Below are 16,032 nucleotides of genomic sequence, written 5' to 3'. Positions count from 1 at the left end.
AAGATGAGGTTACATTTTGTAAAATAAGGAATTTTGCAAAGCCAGATTTCTATTTTATTTACATTGACATTTCTGATTAAGTATTCTATTAAGTGGATGAATATCACTATGCTTGTTAGGTTATGAATTTGAATTTTCTTTTCCTTTACATGTTCTTTTTTCATTTAAATTTTATCAATGGATAAATTTTTAATGACAAAGTGGCAAGGGGATATGAGAGTATGAGTGAAAGTGACAATGTAAACATTATTGTACATAACAGTTCATTAGTTATAATGGTCAAATCAGATCACTTAATGAGGCCAGAGAAATGTCACTAAATGCATTACATGTTCAAATCCATAAAAGCTATGACTGCAGTTTTTAAAAAGAATATATCCTTCTTAGAGTTAAAAATTGTGCAGTTATTATTAATGCTGTCTTGGAGTGGCTGATGCAAAAAATAAAACCATACTTCTTAGAAAAATGTAGTATTGGTATAAAGAAGACACTTGGGCCTACCTCTCAAGGGCCTTATGTATCCCACTGACAGGAGCCTCCAGAAAGAAAAGCAATGAGAGATGAACCTGAATTTTATATGAAGGCTTGGGATGACTGATGAATTAAAACTAAATTGTTTTAGAACTTAGCTAATTTAATGCAACTTAGCTGCATTGCCATTAAGAAAGAATCTGTGGCCAAATTTAACAGTACTAAGTATCAAATTTAACAGTACTAAGTATCTCCAGGAAGCAACCATGATGTGACTGGGAAAGCTAAAATGAAAAAGGACCTTTAAAGGAGAAAATAAAGATCTTTATTAATTTAAGGTAAAAAGAAGATCAAGGACAATATCAAACACCTTTGGACAGAAGGAAAAAATTGATAACTGTAAAGGCAAATGCATTTAATATTTTTCAAATTCATTAATTTTGTTATGTTTTTCAACAAACTTTGTGTTTGTATAATTGATTATAATTCTGTTACATAAATGTGAATTGGGATGAAATTACTAAAATAAATGCAAGTTCAAAACATTAAAAAATAATAAAACCAGTCCAGGTCCAATGCATGAGGCAGGGTGCTCAGGGCTGGTGCACTGGGATAACCCAGAGGGATGGGATGGGGAGGGAGGTGGGAGGGGGGTTCAGGATGGGGACACATGTAAACCCATGGCTGATTCATGTCAATGTATGGTAAAAACCACTACAATATTGTAAAGTAATTAGCCTTCAACTAAAACAAATAAATTAAAAAAAAAAAAACAAAACTAAAGCAAAAGTTACTATAAGACAGGCATGAATGAGTGCTATATTTACTTACTCATCAATTAATTTGTTTATACACAATGAGTGTTTTTATCTTACAGTGATTAAAGGTGAATGTATTCAGTTCAAATAGAATAGGAAAAAAGTTCTCTTGCATTAAGGAGTTTTGATCTAAATTTCTGCTTCAATATTTTTCTACAACCTAAGCAATTCATGTAATACAATTATGTTTAGATATCACAAAGTTTACTTTCACATCTAAATGATTCAAATGGTTTATGCTGACAAATTTTGATGAATATACCTCACATTATAAATGTTCATGTGCACCTCAAAATTTCTCCAAAATTTCTCATCAGTTTAAGATAGATAGTTCCATATATACATGGATTTTCTGCTTCTTCTCAAATTTAATATATTTATATCATGAGAAATGCTGGGCTTGAGGAAGCACAAGCTGGAATCAAGATTGCTGGGAGAAATAGCAATAACCTCAGATATGCAGATGAGACCACCCTTATGGCAGAAAGTGAAGGGGAATTAAAGACCCTCTTGATGAAAGTGAAAGAGGAGAGTGAAAAAATTGGCTTAAAGCTCAACATTCAGAAAACGAAGATCATGGCATCTGGTCCCATCACTTCATGGCAAATAGATGGGGAAACAGTGGAAACAATGCCTGACTTTATTTCCCTGGGCTCCAAAATCACTGCAGATGGTGATTGCAGTGATCCATGAAATTAAAAGACACTTATTCCTTGGAAGGAAAGTTATGACCAAACTAGACAGCATATTAAAAAGCAGAGACATTACTTTGCCAAAAAAGGTCCATCTAGTCAAGGCTATGGCTTTTCCAGTGGTCATGTATGGATGTGAGAGTTGGACTATAAAGAAAGCTGAGCACCGAAGAATTGATGCTTTTGAACTGTGGTGTTGGAGAAGACTCTTGGGAGTCCCTTGGACTGCAAGGAGATCCAACCCGTCCATCCTAAAGGAGATCAGTCCTGGGTGTTCATTGGAAGGACTGATGTTAAAGCTGAAACTCCAATACTTTGGCCACCTGATGCAAAGAGCTGACTCATTGGAAAAGACCCTGATTCTGAGAGGGATTAGGGGCAGGTGGAGAAGGGGACAACAGAGGATGAGATGGTTAGATGGCATCACCGACTCAATGGACATGTGTTTGGGTGTACTCCAGGAGTTGGTGATGGACAGGGAGGCCTGGCATGCTGCAGTTCATGGGGTCGCAAAGAGTCGGACACAACTGAGCAACTGAACTGAGCTGAACTGAGAAGAACACAAGATTTATGCTTCTGGCTGTGTCACAGAAGCAAGAATTAAGCAATCCTCCTGTTGAGAAAGAAAAAAAGAAGTGGTTTGAAAATAAATAAACACACAAACAAGAACAGCAGGCAGCAAGGTTTTGGGGATGCAAAATCCTGACATACAGAGAAGGGAACTGGAATAAACCCTGTGTCTGAAGCTACTTTTACCTTCAAGTCCTTTTGCCAATTCAAAGGGCAAGATACGGATGCCATGCAAAAAGCCATGCAATATATATTTCCGAAAATGACTAAGCTTTTTTTTTTAATTAAAAAAAAATAATTTTTTTTTTTTTTGAGAAAAGCAAACTTGAAATGGTCACTTTGCAAAGCAGTCACCCAAACTGATCCCATTACAATGCAAACACAGCAAAATATCACTAAGTATCAATCAGAAGGTCTAAGCTTTTGAAAAGAAAAGAATATTCAATATCTGCTGTTTCCAAGACTCAGTACAAATACTGGTGTATTTGTACAACTCAGTATAAATTTAAGTATAAATTTATTGACTAGAATTGCAAAGTGTATGGCACTGTAATGCCAAATATGAACATACTTTATGAATAATTAATTCCATTGCAAAATGTGTACATCTTCCAAGTAGTCACATATATGGAGCCAAACATATATGTAAAAGAAGTTCATTACATCACTATTTGTAATGAATCAAACTAGAAATAACCAAATATCCATCAACAAAAAATGGATAAAATTAAAAAAAAAAAAAAAAAGAATGGATAAAATGTGACCAAATCATATGTTGGACAATTTTATTTTTGTTTTGTAGTGAATACTACTTATTTTAATAGATGTTCATTAAATTTTACATTGGACTATTTTAAAATGATAAAAATTGACCTACTGCAACACACCAGTGTGAATATCACAGACATAACTTTGAGAAAATTCCAGACACAAAATAGCATGTGTTTTACGACTACATTATTAAAATCCAAAGCAAGCATAAGCTCATTTAATTTGCAAAAATTCTAGCTTTGTCAGTTAAAGTTGTGTTATGATAGGTAAATTCCTTTCCCTGGCATGATTCCTCTTCTACAAAGAATGGAGAGATAATAAATGTCTGTTTCATTACCTTTTCAGTAAGTAAATGAGATGATGTGTGTAAAGTACCTAGCCCAGTTTGTGGTATATAGTAAATAAATGTCAATGAAAGCTCTTTCCCAGCTCTTTCACTTAGGACCTGTTAAGAGCCAGTCCACTTACCAGGTGTCTTGTATTTTACAATGGAAACCTTGGAGACATCTTTATTTAGTTCCCCTTTTCTGTCTTTGATACTAACAGACATACAAAAGTCACTAATCCCTTTTTGTTCAAATATGTCTCCATTTTTTTCTTCTTTTGCTTCTATCTTAAGTACATTTTCACAATGGTATCATAATTTTTCTGTCTTTAACCTCTTTCTCTGCTAATGTACACCCTTCACAAAGTTCTATGAATTAAACTTCTTACAAAAATGTATATTATTTTCACTTTTTCATAGAGCTTTGTGCCTGCTGCTACTTAACCATAAAGAATAAATTTAGTGCTAAGTACAATGCTGTCCAAAATCTAGCCCTCAGCTACTATTTACATTTTCTAGCAACATTAGATATTAAAGCAGCCACTATCCTAAATGTGATACCTCCTGGAAAAGTCTTGTAGTTAATTATCTTTCTGCATTTAAATAAATCATAAAACGCGCAATACTTTTTATCCTTCTATGTTGTACTTTTAGAAATTCTGTATTTTTCTTCAAGACTACAGTCTAATTTTACCATTTACATGTAGCTTCTCTGTCTTCTCAATATAAGTAACTGTTTTTTCATGTACTCATAGCAGTTAGCTTGGTATATTTATTTCAATAATCCCTTTCTACCTTGTATTTGTTTCTGTAAACTGTGTACTTTTGTTTTTCTCATTCAAGCATATGCTTGTGTGGATCAAGCAGCATGTATAATTCATCATTTTGTTTTTCCATATTCAATAGTAGGACCTAGCAGCCAACCAGTTCCTTCCCTACCCTGGGTGATCGAACTGAATTTAATGCATGTGCATGGGAGAGAGAGGAGGGGAGCCTGTTTCAGTGTTAGTAAACAAACAAATAAAAAAATCCAACTTAGATTTTTTTCTTTTTTAAAAGGAAATATGAAATAACTTGCTTTTAATAACTTTTAATAATTTGTTACTAAAACAGTTTGATATTAAAATATATTGAAGAATAACATATTAAAATTTGTTATGGTGTGTCTATACACTTATTTTAGCAAAAATGTTGCTCAATTCAGTTCAGTTCAGTTGCTCAGTGGTGTCCAAGTCTTTGCAACCACATGGACTGCAGCACATCAGGCTTCCCTGTCCATCACCAACTCCCAGAGTTTACTCAAACTCATGTCCATTGAGTCAGTGATGCCGTCCAATCATTTCACCCTCTGTTGTCCCCTTCTCCTCCCACCTTCAATCTTTCCCAGCATCAGGGTCTTTTCCTGTGAGTCAGTTCTTTGCCTCTGGCAGCCAAAGTATTGGAGTTTCAGCTTCAGCATCAGTCCTTGCAATGAATATTCAGGACTGATTTCCTTTAGGATGGAATGGTTGGATCTCTTTGTAGTCCAAGGGACTCTCAAGAGTCTTCTCCAACACCACAGTTCAAAAGCATCTTTTCTTCAGCACTCAGCTTTCTTTATAATCCAACTCTCACAGCTATACACGACTACTGGAAAAACCATAGTTCTGACTATATGAGCTTTTTTTGGCAAAGTAATGTCTCTGCTTTTTAATATACTATCTAGGTTGGTCATAGCTTTTCCTCTGCAGAGCAAGTTGCAGTCACCATCTGCAGTGATTTGTGAGTTCAAAACAATAAAGCCTCTCACTGTTTCCATTGTTTCCCCATTTATTTGCCATGACATGATGAGACCAGATGTCGTGATCTTAGTTTTCTGAATGTTGAGTTTTAAGTCAACTTTATTAAATTCAAATTTTAAGTAATGACTTCAAATATGGTAAAGCCTCTGTTAGATTTTTGTTGCTATTTAGTCACTAAGTCATGTCCAACTCTATGTGACCCCATGGACTCTTAAACAGTAGCCTGTCAGGCTCCTCTCTCCATGGGATTTTCCAGCAAGAATACTGAAGTGGGTTGCCATTTCCTTCTCCAGGGTATCTTTCTGACCTAGGGATCGAATCTGCATCTCCTGCAATGGTGAGCAGGTGCCTTACTACTGAGCCGCCAGGGAAATCCCTCAATTAGAGAATGCCTTTGAAAGATATTAAGTTTTTTTTGTTTGTTTGTTTCTTTTGTTTTATTGCAGTTTAGCTACCATCACAAAGGTCTCTTTCTTTAGAATATAGAATATGGATGGAGGAGCCTGGTGAGTTACAGTCCATGTGGTCGTAAAAGTCATACATGACTTAGCAACTAAATATTAATAAGAATAATGCCAAAATATTTCTCACATTACCAGAGAAATGTGAGAAATGATGTAAACATTCTTCAGTACTATACCTTATCTTTCTAACCAGCTCCCATAGGACAAGTGTGCTGATTTTGTTTTTGTGTTTCATGGTTAAGGGGTAATATGTAGCCTTAAAAGAGTGATGCTAAATATACTGCATTAAAAAGAAACTCATATTTCATTATGGTTTCATTAACCTTGAATTCCACTGCTGATTGAGCATACACATTTTCTGTGCACTGGAATTTTTGCTACTTACTGGAAATTTGGATTGAAATATCAACTGAATTGAAATTCAGGGTACTATGCAGCTTTAAGAAAGTAGAGATCAATGATAATGTAAAGTCTGTTTAAAATATTGGAAATATTTGTTATATACAAGAAAAAAAATTAGTCTGTTAAAAAATAGCTTACTAGAAATTGACAAATCAAAACAAAAATAACCTCTCTACAAAACTAAAAGAAAGAAAAATTAATCTTTATTTCTATTTTTTTAAGTTAGGATTTTTATTCTGGCACCCCCAACCCCCAAACACAAACACACAAAAGAAAAACAGACATAGATTTTCTTAGCAATTTATCTGCATGTCTGTAATGTTAGTAGAACAAACTGGCAGATAGTTAATAATGTCAGCAAAGGCAGAGAGAATCATAACTCACATGTGAGATGTACCCCTAATATCAGGGAAATCTCCACTCATCTAGTTCAAGAAACTTTAACAATACCTTTATCAGATGCCCCATTGCTGAACATTTAAATGCTGTCCGTGTTGAATAGTCTTCCTCTTATTGAGTTAACTTTGATTCAAGGAGTGTCTGCATAAATTATTTGCCTTTTAGAAGGAAATGTCTGTGTTCTCCCCAGTGAATATCAAGTATTTGCTGTATGATAGTTTGATTTCAGGAGCATGGTATTACTGATTAAATACATGCTACAAAATTTCTACATGGCTTATTTATGCAACATTAAAGAAAATGTATGAAGCCCTATATTTTTACATGAGAAAATATCTTAATGAGCATGTTGTAGAACACCCTAACACCCCACTCTGCACGTCTGTTTTTATAGAAATTTGTGACCTAGACATGTCTAATATCTTTCCTACTGCCATATGTTATATTCCAACTAAACTTAATTTGAGATTATGACTAACCTCCTTATACTAATCAGTATTGATTTCCATTTACAATTCTATTCTAAGGATGATGTTAGAGAAACATTTATTTATCTGCTCTAGTCAGTTATGGAAAATATAGTATTCATTTTCCTAGGGATAATAATTATTACCACAAAACTAGTTAATGCATGTAAAAACACTTTCAAAATGGAAAAATGTCACAAAGGTAATGATACTAATATGCTTTATTATCAAATTGTTCTCATAAAAAATATTTAGAGCTGGATGGTTATCAACTACCAGGTTAATGTTTTTCTTCTATCATGGTTAAAATTATTTTTATAGTATGCCACAGTCTAGAGAAGTAGAAGTTTGTATCACCATAATAAAACTAAGAAAAAATAAGAAATTCAAATCAGTGTAGCAACCAGGGAGATTAATATTTATTTCAATTGAGCCTTAGAATATCAGTTATAACACATAAAAGAGGAATTAATCAATCACTATTATCCATTAGGGAATTTCTGAAATACACTGTAGTTCAGTTTCTATGCTCTTTATAAGCTAAAGAGTAAGGTTAAAAAAAAAAAAAAAAAAGGAAAAGGAAAACCTCAGCTCACTTCCTTTAACTGAACATATCAGAACCTCAAACTTCATTTTAATATTTTATAGTCTTAAACCTTATAAAACTTTAACTTTCTAGATCAAAGTTAAATACAGAGGTAGAGGCTGGCTTCTGAAGAAGATGCTATGGAAAGGTTCCTTAAGAAGGAAGAAGGCTTTGGAATTATGTGTGAATATTTCATGTAACACAAGTCAGTTTTCATCAAAAGGCCTCCTTTTGATGACAGATAGAACATCAAAAAAAATGACTTTCAAACTTTAAATGGATTTTATTACTAATATTAAAGTGATTAAATTAGAAGAATTTTTAATATTTTCACCTCATCCATTTAAAAGGCCAATTAAAAGTAGCAGTATATTTGCAGTAAAAACTTAAGGCAGTAAATTGATCACTTACAGTATTAATTTTTTATTTAATATTCTGAAAAGATATGCTTTAAAGTGTCACTCTCAAATAAATGATCTATTAGTCTGCTTTATTCTTTGCTTTCTCTCCCATTTTATTATTTTGCAGTTTTAGATTCTTTGATTTGTGGTCAGTATAAATGTTGTATCAGGAGACAATAGATAGGATAATTATTGTTTGTTCTGAGACATACTGGGGGGCAAAAATACCTTTCTTTCTCACTTTGAAGTTTGTTATGAAGTTAACATGGGGTAAGATACTGTATATAAAAATATACTGAAAATCATAAAATCACATGTAAATAAACTACTAAAAGTTTACAGACCTTAAAATAGTGTCATTAGCATGTAATAAATTACAAATGCTTATGTTGATGGCAATGATTATTACACTCCAGCAGATGGTGAGAAAACCAGCAGAGAAGTGTAGTTCATTTGTGTGATGATTTAGGGGCTCTTTTTTTTTTTTTTTTTTTTCCCACTAGTAATTCAGACCAAGGTCAAGTAGTGATTGCTAAAATAACTCTGAAATATGATTAACTGTGGCCTATGTATTTCAAAATATAGGTAGAGGCACTTTAAAAAGGAAAAATGTAACTTTATCAAGAACTAATAATATTTCTTCAGCTTAGTGACACAAAGAAATAAATGAATGGAGTTCAGTTACTTATAGGACAATTGATTTTGTCATTTATCTCTACATTCAATCCTAATCTGAAATATTTTGGCCTTGATTTTCCATAGCCTTTATATAAACTGGGTTTTAGTATTCTCCTGCTGGAAGAAAATATTAAAGAAAATATAAAATTAAAAAATGAGTAAGAAAATACTTCCTAAAGTATACTGCTAATCAAACCTTTATTATTAGTACCAAAGATATCACATTCAATAAGACAGGTTCAAGTGGTAACAAATGAATTACTCTTTAAGAGAAGATGGGTTTATCACAATGAAATGAAAGTGAAGAAGTACACTGTTAGTCACTTAGTCATGTCCAACTCTTTGAAAACCCATGAACTGTAGTCCACCAGTCTCCTCTGTCCACGAAATTGTCTAGGCAAGAATATTGGAGTGGGTGGCCATTTTTCCTCCAGTGTATCTTCCCGACACTGGGGTTGAATCTGGGTTTCCTGCATTGTAGGCAGATTCTTTACCGTCTGAGCCAACTGGGAAGCCAATTACCCCAATAACATAGGCTAATTTCAAAACAAGAGTAAATAAAATGATTTTGTAACTGAATTTATTTTTCTCCTTTTTAGATACCATTCTTAGGTTTCAAAATACTTTTAGCTCACTGCCTTATCAGATAAAGTTGGTGCAACACTATTTACCTATTTTTTAGTAACTTCCTTGTTGATCAAAGAATATGAATTAAACCAAAGAGTCTCCTGATGGAAGTGAAAATGGAGAGTGAAAAAGCTGGCTTAAAGCTCATCATTCAAAAAACGAAGATCATGGCATCCAGTCCCATCACTTCATGGTAAATAGATGGGGAAACAATGGAAACAGTGACAGATTTTATTTTCTTGGGGCCCAAAATTGCTGTAGAAGGTGCCTACAGCCTTGAAATTAAAAGACACTTACTCCTTGGAAGAATATCTATGACCAACCTAGACAGCATATTAAAAAGCAGGGGCATTACTTTGCCAACAGAGGTCCATCTAGTAAAAGCTATGGCTTTTCCAGTAGTCATGCATGGATGTGAGAGTTGGATCATGAAGAAAGTTGAATGCTGAAGAATGGATGCTTTTGAACTGTAGTGTTGGAGAAGACTCTTGCAAGTCCGTTGAACAGCAAGGAGATCCAACCAGTCAATCCTAAAGGAAATCAGTCCTGAATATTCATTGGAAGCACTGATGCTGAAACTCCAATACTTTGACCACCTGATGTGAAGAACTGACTCACTGAAAAAGACCCTGAGGCTGGGAAAGATTGAAGGCAGGAGGAAAAGGGGACGACAGATAATGAGATGGTTGGATGGCATCACTGACTTGATGGACATGAGTTTGAGCAAGCTCCTGGAGTTGATGATGGACACGGAGGCCTGGACTGCTGCAGTCCATAGGATGGCAAAGAGTCAGACATGACTGAGTGACTGAATGAACTGAACTGTCTTTGTTATTCAAAATGCTTAAAGATAAATCTAGAGATAATCACAAAATTAAAGCTGAACCTTAATTGTTTTCTGAAATGTATACCGAATTTAGGTAATAATTCACTAACATTTGTGGTAGAAGGATAATCACATATCATCAGGTTCTGAGTTTCCCAAGTGCCTATGTCTTGTCAGACCAATCAGCTTTATTGAAACTCCAGAGAGTACATACTTTATTAAATTCCTGGATAATGTAATTGTGCAATAGTCCCATGTTTCTTTTCTAAGATTTTCCTAGAGACAGTGTGCCAAACTGTGGAGTGATATATGCTAGTAATAAAAGAACTGAAGTCTCTCCCTTAAAAAGAATGAAAACTTGTCTCAGACTCTGAAGAGATCTCATCAATAACTTACTTGAGGACATCCATTAAGATGTGAGGAAGTACTCAAGTCAAGAGATGGAGCCTAGGGTTTTAAAACTGATCACTGAAAATATCAAGACTGGCCCCCAGCTTCACAGGAGGTACCTTTTCCATTCTACTTTTAAAAATTGTTCTGTTTATGCCTGGAAATCTGAAAGCAGCCATAGAAGAAGTAGGATATAGTTAAAAAATCCACAGCAGATTAAAATTTACAGTTTGAAGTTAAGAATTTAGTTTCTAATGTATTTCAATTCATATATTTAGCTCTGTTTTTAAAGCAGTTTTTCAGGAATTTGTTTTGCTAAATTGAAATCACTAAAACATGAGATGCAGACTGTTGCCTAGAGATTAGAAGAATTTCCCTTTTAATAGGTCATATTTTTGTATTTAATGAATGAATTCCCTATATTATTATTCAGAAGCAATGAATGTGTGAAATAATGTGTCTCTAAAGAACACAGCCTTTATAAACTGTACTACATGGTGCCAAATTCATTCCTATATGATTATATTCTTATACATATACATACATATATATATATATATATATATATATACTATGTGTGTGCTAAGTCACTTCATTAGTGTCCAACTCTGTGTGACACTATGGACTGTAGCCTATAAGGCTCCTCTGTCCATGGGATTCTCCAGGCAAGAATATTGGAATGGGTTGCCATGCCCTTCTCCACGGGATCTTCCTGACCCAGGGATCAAACCCACGTCCTTGATGTCTCCTGCATTGGCAGGTGGGTTCTTTACTACTCGCACCACCTGGGAAGCCATATACTATACGTGTGCATAGATACTATATATGTGTCAACTACAAATTGACACTTGCCACTGGCACTGGCCATCTACTTCTACAAGGATTAAACTATATACTGCCACAGTTGCTCATATTCAACATTCCTTGAAAATAATCCAAAGTAGAAAGCAGAAATGAGGCATTCTATCCCCTACAAAATAAACTGGCAGAACAGGTTTTCAGATAGTTAGATATTTTCAGGAGCCAATTTTAAGAACTCAATTTTTGTATTACTTCATATATAGAAAAGCAATAAAATCCTTCATGGTGACAAGAGACTGCTCCTGAAGACTAACAGAAACCTTCTGCAAAAAAAGATGTGCATGATTGCGTATAAATCTGCTTCAACGATATCAATTATATACTGACTTTTCCCCTAAATTCTTTGGAGCAGTTTCTCAGAACTATCTGAAATGCTGTCTCCCAGACTATAGTCCTAATTTTCCCCCCAGTAAAGCTTAACTCATAACATTCACATTGTACATTCTTTAAAGTTGGCATGTATGGGCTTCCCAAGTGGCACAGTAGGAAAGAATCTGCCTGGCAATGCAGGAGATGTGTGAGACTCAGGTTTGATTCCCATGTTATGATGACCCCCTGAAACAGGATGTGGCAACCCACTTAAGTATTCTTGCCTGGAAAATTCCATGGGCAGAGGAGGTTGGCAGACTATAGTCCATGGGGTTGCAAAGAATTGAACACAACTGAGCACCACAACCTATCCACCCACTGTATGCATATATATATATATATGTATACATTATACATATATACATATTAAGCTAATATATATTATTATTCATATACATATATATAAATATATAAAAATACATATGTAAATATATACTATATATAAATATATAAAATATACTTATATATATTTATATTCCTTATTAAGCTAATTTGTGTAATGTGGATATTTGTGCACAGTGAACTAATTTCTAGATTGGAGTATAATATTCACTTTCTAAATTTAATAAAAAAACTTGTGATTTTTCTTCTAAAATTAAACTGTTCAAGTTAAATTTCTTATTTTTTCTTATGTCTTATATCTATGATAAATGTATTTTTTTGAAATGATTTACTATTGCACGAACATCTCAGATTTTTATCTATTCTTGTTTTTATCCACTGGTCAGTCAATATAGATACTCTTGTGTACATATTTAAATGGTTTGGTTGCAAGCTCCATAGAAGATAGGCATTTAATGACTACACTATTCATAATCCCTAACACAGGATACATTTTCATTGAATGAATTTATTAAAAAACAGTCAGTGTCATATGATAGTTTTAGTTCCAGTTTTTTAAGGAATCTTCGTACAGTTTTCCATAGTAGCTTTATCATTTTTCATTCTCACCAACAAAGCAATAGGGTTCCCTTTTCTCCATATCCTCTCCAGCATTCATTGTTTGCAAATATTTTAATGATGGCTATTCTGACCAATGTGAGGTGATACCTCATTTTAGTTTGATGTGCATTTCTCTAATAATGAGTGATGTTGAGCACTTTTCATGTGTTTCTTGGCCATCTGTATGTCTTCCTTGGAGAAATGTCTATTTAGAGATAGAAAAAAATAGGACAGTCAATGCAACCTAAACTTGTAACTATAAAGGGAAAAAACTAAAGTCAATAATCTCTAGAAAAACAAATGCCTTATTACAAGACAAAGATAATCAACAGTTGTAGCTTTAGTGCTTAGTATGGCAGGATAGAAAAATATGGGCTAGGAAGGCAGATAAACCTGGGTCCAAGTCTAGAATCTGTTACTCTGTACCTCAGGGATCTTAGTATGTGATTTATTTTCTCTGAGAGGCATGTTCTTCATTTGTAAAATGGGGACAATCATCTTTACTTTCCATAGATTGTGTGAGGATTAAATGTAATAATGAAGGTAAAACATCTCTCAAATTCTGCCATGGTGGTCTTCTTGACATTGTTTCCCACATTATTCTATGTGACCCCTTCTCTCACAGTCAAGTCCCTAGTGTCAAAAACAAGTATTTTCAGTACTTTGTATGTCTTTTTCATTGGTTGTATTCTCTGTTTATAATCTTCCAATTTGCTGGCTTGATAGACAAATCAAATCTTTTTTTTTAAATTAAGCTTACCCTGCTACCAAGAGGAGATTCAACATAAGTCACCTCTTTATTTGACAAAAGAGAGCAGAGAAAGTACCAAAAGAACAACTTAACTAGAAAATATTCCCTTAAAGAGGTCAGTTGAAGGTTGGATTGAATGAAAGAGAGATTTACTGGGATGAGACAGTTTTCAGGCAAAAAGTTTGATTTAAAAAAATGACTAAACTGGTACAAGAAAGTCTCTCTGCTCATTTGAAAACTAAACATCATCTCGTGTCCTTATGTTTGAGAGGAAAGTAGCATACCTGACTTGAAAGAACTATCATGAAATATTTTATTTTGCCAAATTAAGAGATGTTTCACAGGGATGTCCAATTGTCATTTGGAGAAAATATTTTATTTAAACTAGATATTGACTTTTAAGAGTAATCCAACAATGTTTCAAACATTTAAACATCTTGTACCTGGTAACTTTTAGAAATCTGAAGGGGATTTCTTGTGTTCTGTTTTTTGAGTTTTAACTTTTCAATGAAGTTCAAATTCTTATATTTCTTTATTAACTCTTTTTAAACTGCTTTTTTTAAACTCTTTTTTGCTGCTTGCCAAATATATATGTACCACTCCCTACTTGTGGTTTACCTAATAAATGGTGAATATTTCATAAATATGTCATCAGAATAGTATGGTTTTATTTTGAGAATACAGTAAGAAAAAAACACTGTCTTTATAGAATATCTGCTAATGATAAAGATAATTACTTGTAATTAAGATTGGCACCTAACAAAATAAGGGTTTAAAAATTAAAATCAAGCATAAAAGGTCTTTTGTTTGTTTGTTTTAGTAGATTTAATCATATATTATTTTGGTCCTGATTGCAATATTTGTTTAATGATTTTAGACTAATTCAAGTTTTCTTTTGGAAAGATCACCTTAGAGAAATAACTCTCAGAATTTTGAATGATGGTTAGTAGAATCAAGGCTTCATTCTTTCAGCTATGTATTGAATTTGGGATTGCAATTCAAATGTTGACAAAATGATTTCAAATAAGAATCACTGGTTTCTTTTTATACCAACAAAACTTGGTCCCAGAAGGTCATGTGACTTTCCGAAGGTTTCCCCATGAGTTATAATCAAGATTGGAAATAGGCCTTGGAGGCCTGTTCAGTACAGTTACTCTTGTATGCTGAATATTTAAAAATGAACAGATTCACTATGTTGTCTACAGGTGCAGAGATGTAGTAACATTTCTTTTTAACAATTGTAGTAAAATATCTAATATTTTTTTTAATCCTCAAATACAATTATAAATTGAGAATTAAGTGAAGTTTTATTAATTTTCAAAATATTACCAATAATTTCACTAATGGTATGGACCTGACAGAAGCTGAAGATATTAAAAATAGGTGACAAGAATACTCAGAAGAACTATACAAATAAAAAGAAAAAATCTTATCGCTTCTCGGCCTTTTGGCTAAGATCAAGTGTAGTATCTGTTCTTATCAGTTTAATATCTGATACGTCCTCTATCCGAGGACAATATATTAAATGGATTTTTGGAGTTGGGAGTTGGAATAGGAGCTTGCTCCATCCACTCCACGCATCGACCTGGTATTGCAGTACTTCCAGGAACGGTGCACCAAAAGAAAAAAAAGAAAAAAAGAATAGAAAAAAAAAGAAAAAAAAGAAAAAATCTTAATGACCCATATAACCATGATGGTGTGATCATTCACCTAGAGCCAGACCTCTTGGAGTGTGAAGTCAAGTGGGCCTTAGGAAGCATCATTAAAAACAAAACTAGTGGAGGTGATTAGAAACATGTCCATCTGAGCTATTTCAAATCCTAAAAGATTAAACTGTTGAAGTGCTACACTCAATATGCCAGCAAATTTGGACCTCCCAGCAGTGGCCACAGGACTGGGAAAAACCAGTTTTCATTCCCAGAGTACATCATGCAAAATGCCAGGCTGGATGAAGCACAAGGTGGGATCAAGATATCCAGGAGAAATGTCAATAACCTCAAATATGCAGAAGACCACCTTTATGGTAGAAAGTGAAGAGGAATTAAAGTGCCTCTTGATAAAAGTCAAAGAAGAGAGTGAAAAAGCTGGCTTAAAATTCAACATTCAAAAAATAAGATAATGACATCTAGTCCCGTCACTTCATATCATATACATGAGGAAACAATGAAAGACTTTATTTTCTTGGGCTCCAAAATCACTGTGGATGGCGACTCCAGCATGAAATTAAAAGATGCTTGCTCCTTGAAAGAAAAGCAATGTTAAACCTAGACAGCATATAAAAAAAGCAGAGACATTACTTTTCTGACAGTGGTCTGTCTAGTCAAAGCTATGGTTTTACCAGTAGTCATGTATGGATGTGAGAGATGGACGATAAAGAAGGGTGAGTGTTGAAGAATTGATGCTTTTGAACTGTAGTGTTGGAGAAGACTCTTGAGAGTCCC

At 33.8% G+C, this 16,032-nt stretch overlaps 1 protein-coding gene and 1 non-coding gene across 2 annotated transcripts in view; both read left to right on the top strand.

The window, feature by feature from the left end:
* The window catches only part of KLHL1 (kelch like family member 1), a 481,913-nt gene that overhangs the window by 55,110 nt on the left and 410,771 nt on the right, over positions 1-16,032 (top strand). The gene's annotated exons all lie outside the window — the stretch shown is intronic.
* LOC133049767 (U2 spliceosomal RNA) lies at positions 15,023-15,213 on the top strand. The gene has a single exon (XR_009691455.1). It is a non-coding gene; the product is annotated as a U2 spliceosomal RNA (small nuclear RNA).

The sequence above is a fragment of the Dama dama genome, chromosome 30, assembly GCF_033118175.1.
Source record: "Dama dama isolate Ldn47 chromosome 30, ASM3311817v1, whole genome shotgun sequence".
NCBI classification, from domain to species: domain Eukaryota; kingdom Metazoa; phylum Chordata; class Mammalia; order Artiodactyla; family Cervidae; genus Dama; species Dama dama.
The sequence above is the reverse complement of the archived record's forward strand: the minus strand, read 5'-3'. Positions and strand labels throughout refer to the sequence as shown.